The sequence below is a fragment of the Cimex lectularius genome, unplaced genomic scaffold (assembly GCF_000648675.2).
Source record: "Cimex lectularius strain Harlan isolate CLEC.00 unplaced genomic scaffold, Clec_2.1 scaffold77, whole genome shotgun sequence".
Taxonomy (NCBI): Eukaryota; Metazoa; Arthropoda; class Insecta; order Hemiptera; family Cimicidae; genus Cimex; species Cimex lectularius.
Window position 1 is genome coordinate 74,544 of NW_019392836.1, and position 8,976 is coordinate 83,519.

At 35.6% G+C, this 8,976-nt stretch overlaps 1 non-coding gene across 1 annotated transcript; it reads left to right on the forward strand.

Annotated features, from left to right (window-relative positions):
- Window positions 1–3,006: 3,006 nt before the first annotated feature.
- Window positions 3,007–3,079, forward strand: Trnaa-agc. Its single transcript has one exon. It is a non-coding gene; the product is annotated as a tRNA-Ala (tRNA).
- Window positions 3,080–8,976: the final 5,897 nt, after the last annotated feature.

An 8,976-nucleotide genomic window follows, 5' to 3' on the forward strand; every position in this document is an offset into this window, starting at 1 on the left:
AAATTGCCAGATATTGGTTGATTTCTGGGATTCGATGAAGTAATTTTATTTGAATTTTGAAGTCATCAATCTGGCAATGTTCCATGCATGAACGAAGTAATATGTTCTCGCCGCAAGGTGTTGCTTGAAAACCTCCTGCTCGGTGGACCAAAGGAAAACTGCATTGATCACAGGGCCCAGCCTTTTCAGTGGCGAATTCAAAAAGAATTTATATTCTGCCAGAACAGCTATAAATTTCATAACATTAGATTGTCGATTAAGCGTTGAATTGGAAACGATGTTCGTTCAATAACATCCGACAACATCCAGTCCGACTGCGCCAGTTTAGTAATTTCATTTGACGAATCCGTTAAAAAAACTTTTATTCAAAGAAATTACAAACAAATTACTGATATACATTCAGTTACTTATTTACGAATGTAAATCAATTTTATCTGATATGCCCTCAGGAACATCTAACTTAGGACCGACACGTCGGTTAATAAAATTATAAAATTTCCGGAGTGGGAGAAAATGCCGATGACAATTTTAAGAACAATCCTTTATCCTAGCTTTGTCATTACCTTATTTAATAATATAATTACACTCGTATATAACTTATATACATAATTTTATATACGTGGGTTCGAATCCCGCTCGTGACACTGACTTTTTATCTCAACCACTGCCTTACATAAAGATTAATTAATTGGAAAAAGTTAATTGGTCAATCGGACCACGAACTATAATGGAGTTATAAATAATCTACTTTAATAGAACAGTTTTTCCTTTAATTTTCTTTTCATTGCCTGAAACGTTTCATTTGTTCAGTTACAGTATAATTATCTCAAGTTTCAAAGTACTAAGTTTTTTCATCGTGTAAATAGTAGAAAATAAGTGCAATCTAAAAGAGTATAGTTAGTATAGTGTATTATTAAATCTATTATATTAAGTGGTCTGATTGACCAAATTACTTCTTTCAATTAGTTAATCTTTTTATGGTACGTTTTGTTTGAAATGAAAACGCTTATTTCACGAGTGCGATTCGAACCGACCAAAACCGAACATAAAAAGATTAATTAATTGAAAGAATTAATTTGGTCAATCGGACCACGAAATATAATGGATTTAATAAGTAAACCGAAGTATTACTTCACTAACAGTTCCTCGTGGCCACTTCAAGTCTCTGAGAATTGAATCCTGATTACGGGACAATTGAAAAATGGCAAAAAGAAGGAAAAATTAGAAAGAATGTAGGTTGAGATGGAGAGTTGGTGTCCGAGTGGATCGAAGTCACAACAGCTCAAGTGGTCAGAGCAGCGGCGTATTCAGCCGAAGGTCGTGGGTTCAAATCCCGCTCGTCACACTAGCTTTTTCATTTCAAACAAAACTTTACAAAAAAAGATTAATTAATTGAAAGAAATACTGCATTATATTAAATCGTTATGAAAATTTATGATCGTAACTCCTGCTTGATTAATATAATAAGAGAATTCGACGTATGCAGTTTCACAGATTTCAATTATTATTATTTTTTTTTTTACAATTTTATATACTTTCCTGTGCAAATTGACGCTACGAGACGAGACATCGAACTTAACTTTTTAAGTAATGTCATAATTTGTTAAAATAAGAAAATCTTCCTTCGCTATTTTCCTAATCTTCTTAAAAGATCATGGAATCGCCGTCCAATTTTTAATCAGACATTACCTCCACCCGAGTCATGCTGAAAGGTGCCCTCGAGACCTGAAAACGGCGTGAGTAGCAGTTTACGGTGAAAATCAGATAAAATGGACTGAGAATTTTCATTACCTCAATTACTACAATTCATTACTTCAATTTTCACTAAATTCAGCAAAGAATTCTCCAACTCAGCACACACATAACCAAAATCTATTTTACACGGAGGACCACGGAATGATGAAGTTAGACCAATAACGCGTCACTATGGGCGACTTTCTTTCAAATATTTCCAAAGCTAAAGCGAAAAAAAAAACTTTGAACAGAAATTCGATATAAAATTCGAGGTTCGACAACAAGTACTATTACCTATAATTTACCTTATAAATCCTAAAGGTTTGCAGAAAAATTGGCATACAAATTTTGTGGCCTCTATCACATAAAGAAAAAACTGTCCAAAGTTTCATACGTACTGCATTGGGTGATAAGAAAGGTACTGTAAAGGTCCTAGCTTTTCTATCGCAATTATAAATGGGCATTAAAAAAAACGTTCTTCTCGTAAATGTTACCTTGGATACTGCAAACGTCCGTAAAAATAAAAATTATGCCGAATCATCAATGATGGTGTCAATTTCAATTGGTGAATTTTTTTTCTCTTTCTCAGAAGTACAATTGTTGATTTGCTTAAGACAATTCAAGAGTAAAGAGAAATTAATTATGATTTTTAGTTTAGATAAAAAAGTCAGTAGAAATGATAAATGATGGAGTGAGTGTGGTGTTCAATACTTTTTAAAAGGATAGTTCCTACTCACAGTAAGTAATACATTGATAAAAACGTTTTGTATCTCTTAGACTGTACAATTAATGTAATTCATTATTTAAAATGGTTTTTTGGCATTTACATTGTAAGAGAGTTGAGCAGTTCTTAACATTCAATTTAGCAAGAACGAATTTAGGGGTTAGGTTTAATTTCAAACATTGGGAATTGAACCAGATTGATTTGTTAATCTTTGAGCATGAAAGTCTCAATTTATAATAAAGATTTAAAAGTACTTGTTTATTAACTGATTTTAAGTAATTGGATGTGATGTTATTGATTGTGTTATAATCCATTACTGGTTTGACTAGCAAATTAATAGAAATGATAAATGATGGAGTGAGTGTGGTGTTCAATTCGTTTTTAAAGTCAGTGTCACGAGCGGGATTCGAACCCAGGACCTTCGGCTTGATACGCCGCTACTCTACCTCTTGAGCTATCTTGACTTCGATCCCCTCGGGCACTAACTTCCCATCTCAAAATTCAAAAGGTGGGGTTCAGATGGGAAGTTAGTGCCCGAGGGGATCGAAGTCACGATAGCTCAAGTGGTGGAGTAGCGGCGTAGCAAGCCGAAGGTCGTGGGTTCGAATCCCGCTCGTGACACTGACTTTTTTATCTCAACTTAATAACCTTAATTAATGACAAGAATCTTATAGTGGAATAGCCAGTTACCTATACATGGATTATTGTGAGGTTTCTCCGTGCTACCTGCGAGAATTAACTGAAATTTGGTCGTTACCGAAAGCATCCGATTCATATTTTAAAATTCCTGTCATCATCGAGAAAGGACCCCCCCCAGCAGCGTTCTTTCATCACAAGGAAGGATACGATAATATCAACAATATAATGGCACTATTTAACAGTGCAATATAGCCACAATTACCAGTAAAGTGGTGGGAAGTAGTTGAGAGACACGTGGTACGGAAAGTGGTTAGGAAAACTAAGGCTTTTGTTGGGTGTTTTGAACGAAGGTAATGAGGTCAAAGCCAGTAACCTCTTGCTGGATAGGGATAAATGATTTGGTCACAAGGCCTTCCGCACGTCGACCTAAGGAGATCTATTGCCCTATTTTATTTTTTATCACTCATTGGCCAGCATCAGGTTGTTAGTCAACCCTCCAAAGCCAGTGGTTCCTTACTGTAAAATCTGCTTGCGTTTTTCCTCTCCTAGTTGGAATAATCTACACCTGCATAGATAACATAATATGTGTTCAGCGGTCTCAATTTTTCCTGCAGTATCTGATCAGTATTTCTTCTGTCAGTACTCCGATTCAGTGTTCAATTAGACGGGAGTGCCTTGTCAGCAGTCCAACCAGAATCCTGGTTCTGTTTGAGTTTCCTTGCAAGTCTTGCAGTTCTTCCGCTCTTCTTTGAATTTGTTCCAGTGCCATTTTCGCCGTGTAAAGAAAAAGGGGTAATACAAAAAAAAATGTCCCGTTGTGTTGGGGAGATTTCAAAATTTAATAAGGGTATTATATCCCAATCGTCGCTTTCAGGAAGCGGAGTAAGAAGAAAAAACCCGAAGGCTCCAAAGCCCCCCCCGCCCGCGACGGATTAAAATATCTTACGCCGACCGCTCCCTAACTGCCTAATTTACGGAGGTGTAAAAAAGTTACCTTAGCTCAGCTGCTTGTTATTGTACAACAACGTCACTGTTGTTTCCCTTTTCAAAACTTGTTTGATTTATAATAGTCTTTGCTACCAGGAGGTATATTAAATCTTTCTACATGTTGTTTTATATCATGTAAATATAACAAACTAATAGCCATTAGGAATTTAATTATAGGAAAACATTGAAATTTATACTTCTACATATCAGGTTCATAAAAATGAATGTATGTTGGAGATTAACACTAATCTGCAACAGAGAGGTAATCATATTATACGAAATCACATAAATGAATTAGTTATGATAAATCTTGTTAAAATTGTATAAATAAATTTAATAGCACATATACTGAAGTTAAATAAATAGATAATAACAAAGAGTGAGAGAGAAGTAGATAAGAAAGTAAAAAAGGGCCAGTTAGAATGAAAGAATGTTAGAATCATTTTGAGAAATTTTGAAAGAGGAATGGTGACAAGATAAAGGAAGGAGGGAAATAAATAAAAGTAAATGTAATGTAAATATAAATATGCAAAAGCTGTTGGTTCATTATGATATCCAGGAAGAGTGAGTGAGATAAGAAGAAAGATACAAAAAGAAAGCAAGAGAAACCGTGAGAGAGCGAGAGAAAGTGATGATGGCAGATAATAAAAAATAGAAAGTTGGTAACAAAATAAAAAATAATAACTTAATAAATATATAAATTTATGAAAGCTGCAGTTTTTTGTAAATTTTATCTTGATCAAACAAAACAATACTTATTCTTCTTTCTTTTAATTTTTAACTCGACACCAACTTCCCATCTCAACCCACCTTTTGAATTTTCCCTCCTTTTTGCCATTTTTCAGGGTTGGTGTCCGAGTGGATCGAAATCACGTTAGCTCAAGTGGTAGAGCAGCGACGTATTTAGCCGAAGTTCGTGGGTTAGAATCCCCCTCGTGGCAATAGCGTTTTCATTTCAACCAAAATCTTACATAAAAAGATTAATTAATTAAAAGAAATAATTTGGTCAATAGACCACTAAATATAATATATTAATAGTAAAACGAAGTATAACTTCAATAGCAGCTTCCCGTGGCCACTTCACATGTCGCCGAGAATCGAATCCTGATTTTTTCAAAATGGCAAAAAGAGGGAAAATTCGCACGGTTGTAGGTTGTGATAGAGAGTTCGTGTACGAGTGGATCGAAGTCACGATTGCTCAAGTGGTCGAGCAGCGGCGTATTTAGCCGAAGGTCGTGGGTTCGAATCCCGCTCGTGACGCCGAATTTTTTATCTCGACCAATACCTTACATAAAGATTAATTAATTGAAGTAAAATAATAATTTAACTTGGTATCATTAACGTAAATCTCTAAGATGTTCAAATTTTATAATTGTTATTTTTCTCTTTCACGAGCTACCTGGGATGCTTTCTCATAATAGGAGAGGAGTTATATAGGAGTATAATTACATCATTAAATAGATAAGATTATGTTAATGCTAGGATGAAATTGTTCCTAGACTTGTCATCGTCACTTTCTCCCCCCCAGAGACATTTTAATCATTTTTATTATTCATCTTGTCAGTCCTGGGTTCGATTTTCCTGAGGGCATATCAGAGAAATTTGATTAGATTCCAAGATTTTAAATAACTGAATTTATATTAGTAATTTTTTGTAATTTCTTTTAATAAAAGTTTTTTTTAACGGATTCGTTAAGAGAAATTATTTAACTTGTATACTCTGACAGGCAAAACATTCCACCCACTTGTAATATAACCTGACTTGTATATATTTTTATATATTAATCAAAGTTCACGTTTTATAACAATTAATAATTGAGTCTTTGTCTTATCAAGTTAAGAAATGTAAATTGCCTAGGAAAAAAAATGAAATAAAGACGGTCAGATAAAATTTGTAATTTGATTTTTAATTAACATTTCAATATCGTTATTTCCTCCTTTGGCTTAATTACATATCGAAGATGGCTCAGCATATTTTCTACGATTCTAGAAATGTCTTTTCGTTGGAGGTTAGCCCATTCTTCACGAAACGACCTTCCGTGAAGGGCATCAGGAAGTGATGGACGTGCTCTTGCTCGTCTTTTGAGGTTATCCCATAATTGTTTGATGTTCAAGTCTGGAGAACGGGCTTCACAGTATAAGACCCAGATGTTATGCTGTTGAAATTTGTACTATTCGAGCGACATGTGGACGGGCATTATAGTCGCTATTACAGAATAGAATAGTCGCTGATTTCAACGAGGATAAACAACGCATGATCCAAAATTTCATTCACATTGCGACTGGCCGTCAAAGACCCTCCACGAACAACAACCTAACCTGTGCGACTCTCCATTGAAATTTCCGCCCACACCATCACTGAGCTACGTTGAAAAGGTTGACTCTGGGAGAATTACATACTTCGTACCTTTCATTTCGCCTTCTCCACATTCTTTCACACCGGAGATCGTAGAGCAAATCTAATCAAATCTCATCTGTAAAGAGTACAGCAGACCAGTGGTCCAAAAACCAATGGCTGTGTTCTAGAGCAAATGCGAGCCCAGCAACTTTGTGTGTTCTGGTCAATTCTGGTCCTTTTACGGGACGAAAAGCCACCAGTCCATACTGATTTAATCTGCTTCGAGCAGTGCCTTCAGAAATTTGGACACCTCGAACTTCCTGGAGCTGATGAATCGCTTGAACAACAGTAAGGTAACGGTTTCGCAAAATTCTCAAAGTCAAAAACGGTCATCCTGTGGTTCTGTTACCCTAGGGTGTCCAGAACCGGGCCTTCTATGGTAGGACCCGGCTTCTCGAAAACGTCGAATGGCGTCTCGCAGAGTTTCATAGGGAACTTCGACGTCAATAGCCGCATACCTGATTGAACTCCATCTTCAGTAAGTGACACACCACGCGCAACATCCTCAGCACTAAGTTGCATTTTTAACTTTAAAAATTGAAATTAAGATAAAAAAAAGTCGAAAACTAAACAGTTTATTGCTTCAGAATCCAAATGAGACTGAATAAACATTTTAAATTCCATAAAAAGTAACATTGAAATATTATCCTTATTGATTGTTTTTACCTCTAATTGATTCCCAATTTAAAACATAGCATAAACAAATGGACAAAAACAATGGGCTAAACCATGAGACAAATTAAGAGCAGAATTTATTTTATCGAGGATTGCCTGGAATTTTTTGCCTGTCAGTGTACTTAATATATATATAGCGAGAGAGAGAGAGAGAGAGAGAGAGAGAGAGAGAGAGTGAGAGAGAGAGAGAGAGAGAGAGAGAGAGAGAGAGAGAGAGAGACTGTGATATGTACGATGTGTGGGATGAGGAAAATAAAGATTTTTATTTTATTATTGATAGTAGTCAATACAGCAGAGAAAATCAACCAATAAAACCTGATAAAATAATTGACACAAATTAAATGTACAAATTGTATTAACAAGATGTTCGAATCGAAAACATGTTTTTTTTACAAAGTTTTACATAATAAAATAGATGGTTCTCCTAAAATAATTTATTATTTATTAAGGATTGATATGTTTGACTTTTCAAATAATTGATAATTGCTGTTGAATAATTTACAAAGAAAAATTCATTAGTGGTGCAATCGCTTTAGTATTTCGATTAAGCAAACGTTTTGGTTTATGGTTTATGGACTCGAAGGCATTAATAAGAAGCATATATTTTGCCCCCCCCCCCGGTACCGTCATATACTTACAATTTGGTCATGATGAATCCTCGAGTTAAACAGAGCCTGACGTTGAGGAATGAATGGCCGGAGCTTTGGCTAATGATAAACGACATACACCTCCCGCTTTAAACATTCCCCCAGACAACGGTTAATAACTCTGGTAATTTTTTTTTCTTTTCTTTCCCTCACGCTTACAACTGTTGAGCCAAGATGGTTTTTGCCTCGGATCCAGGCGAGCTTTTAACCCGGATGAAAAACACTTATATATTAAAATGCGAGGGAGGATCAAATGAATAATACTCGTAAAATTTCGAGACAAAGTTGGATTTAAATTTTCATTTTAATTCATCTAGACTGACGACAACGATCAGAGTTTTACCTTTTTTTAAATTTTCATAGTAGGCTGTATTTTTGAATATTGGACACGATACAAATGAATTAATATCTTCATCTTATGAAGAACATGATGGGATCTCATAAAACTTCGAAGTGACTTAGATTAACCTCAAGCTAAAAATTTTTTGTGTGGTGTTTAGGGACCGTTAGACAATGATTATGCGGAGATCGTGAGATGCGGTCTAGTGTGACGTAGGTTTTAGAAAAACATTTTCTCTATCCTGCCAACGTTTTGATCTTTATTGAGATCATCTTCAGTCCGTGGGATTTATAAACATTGTTTGAATTTTACAAATATACGAGGGATGTGGAAAAAAATTATGAACGTATACAATGCTAGACAATTTTAGATTTAAAAAAATTTGAATTTAAACAATGCTAGTGTTAACGCCTTTTTTCGTGGACTTTGAGCCCGTGGTCCGACGATTTAACGCTCCACCTTAAGCCAGAAACACACTTACCCGATGCTACGCCATGCGACGCTACCCGATGCTACCCGACCAAAGTCCAAACTCCGATTTTCCATAAGGTTGCATTACCCCCGTGCACATCTACCCGATGCTACCCGACGCAAATCCAAACTCCGATTTTCCATAAGGTTGCATTACCCCCGTGCACATCTACCCGATGCTATGCCACGCTAATCTACCGCTCTTCGATCCCCACTGTCCAGATTTTCGTCGGGTCGCATCAAGTACAGTCGAAGACAAAAGAACGGGACACGCATATTTTTATTCAAACTACATGTATTATTGTCGTTATATTAATTACAACATACTTATTTTAATATAAACCAAATTAACTGTGATTAAA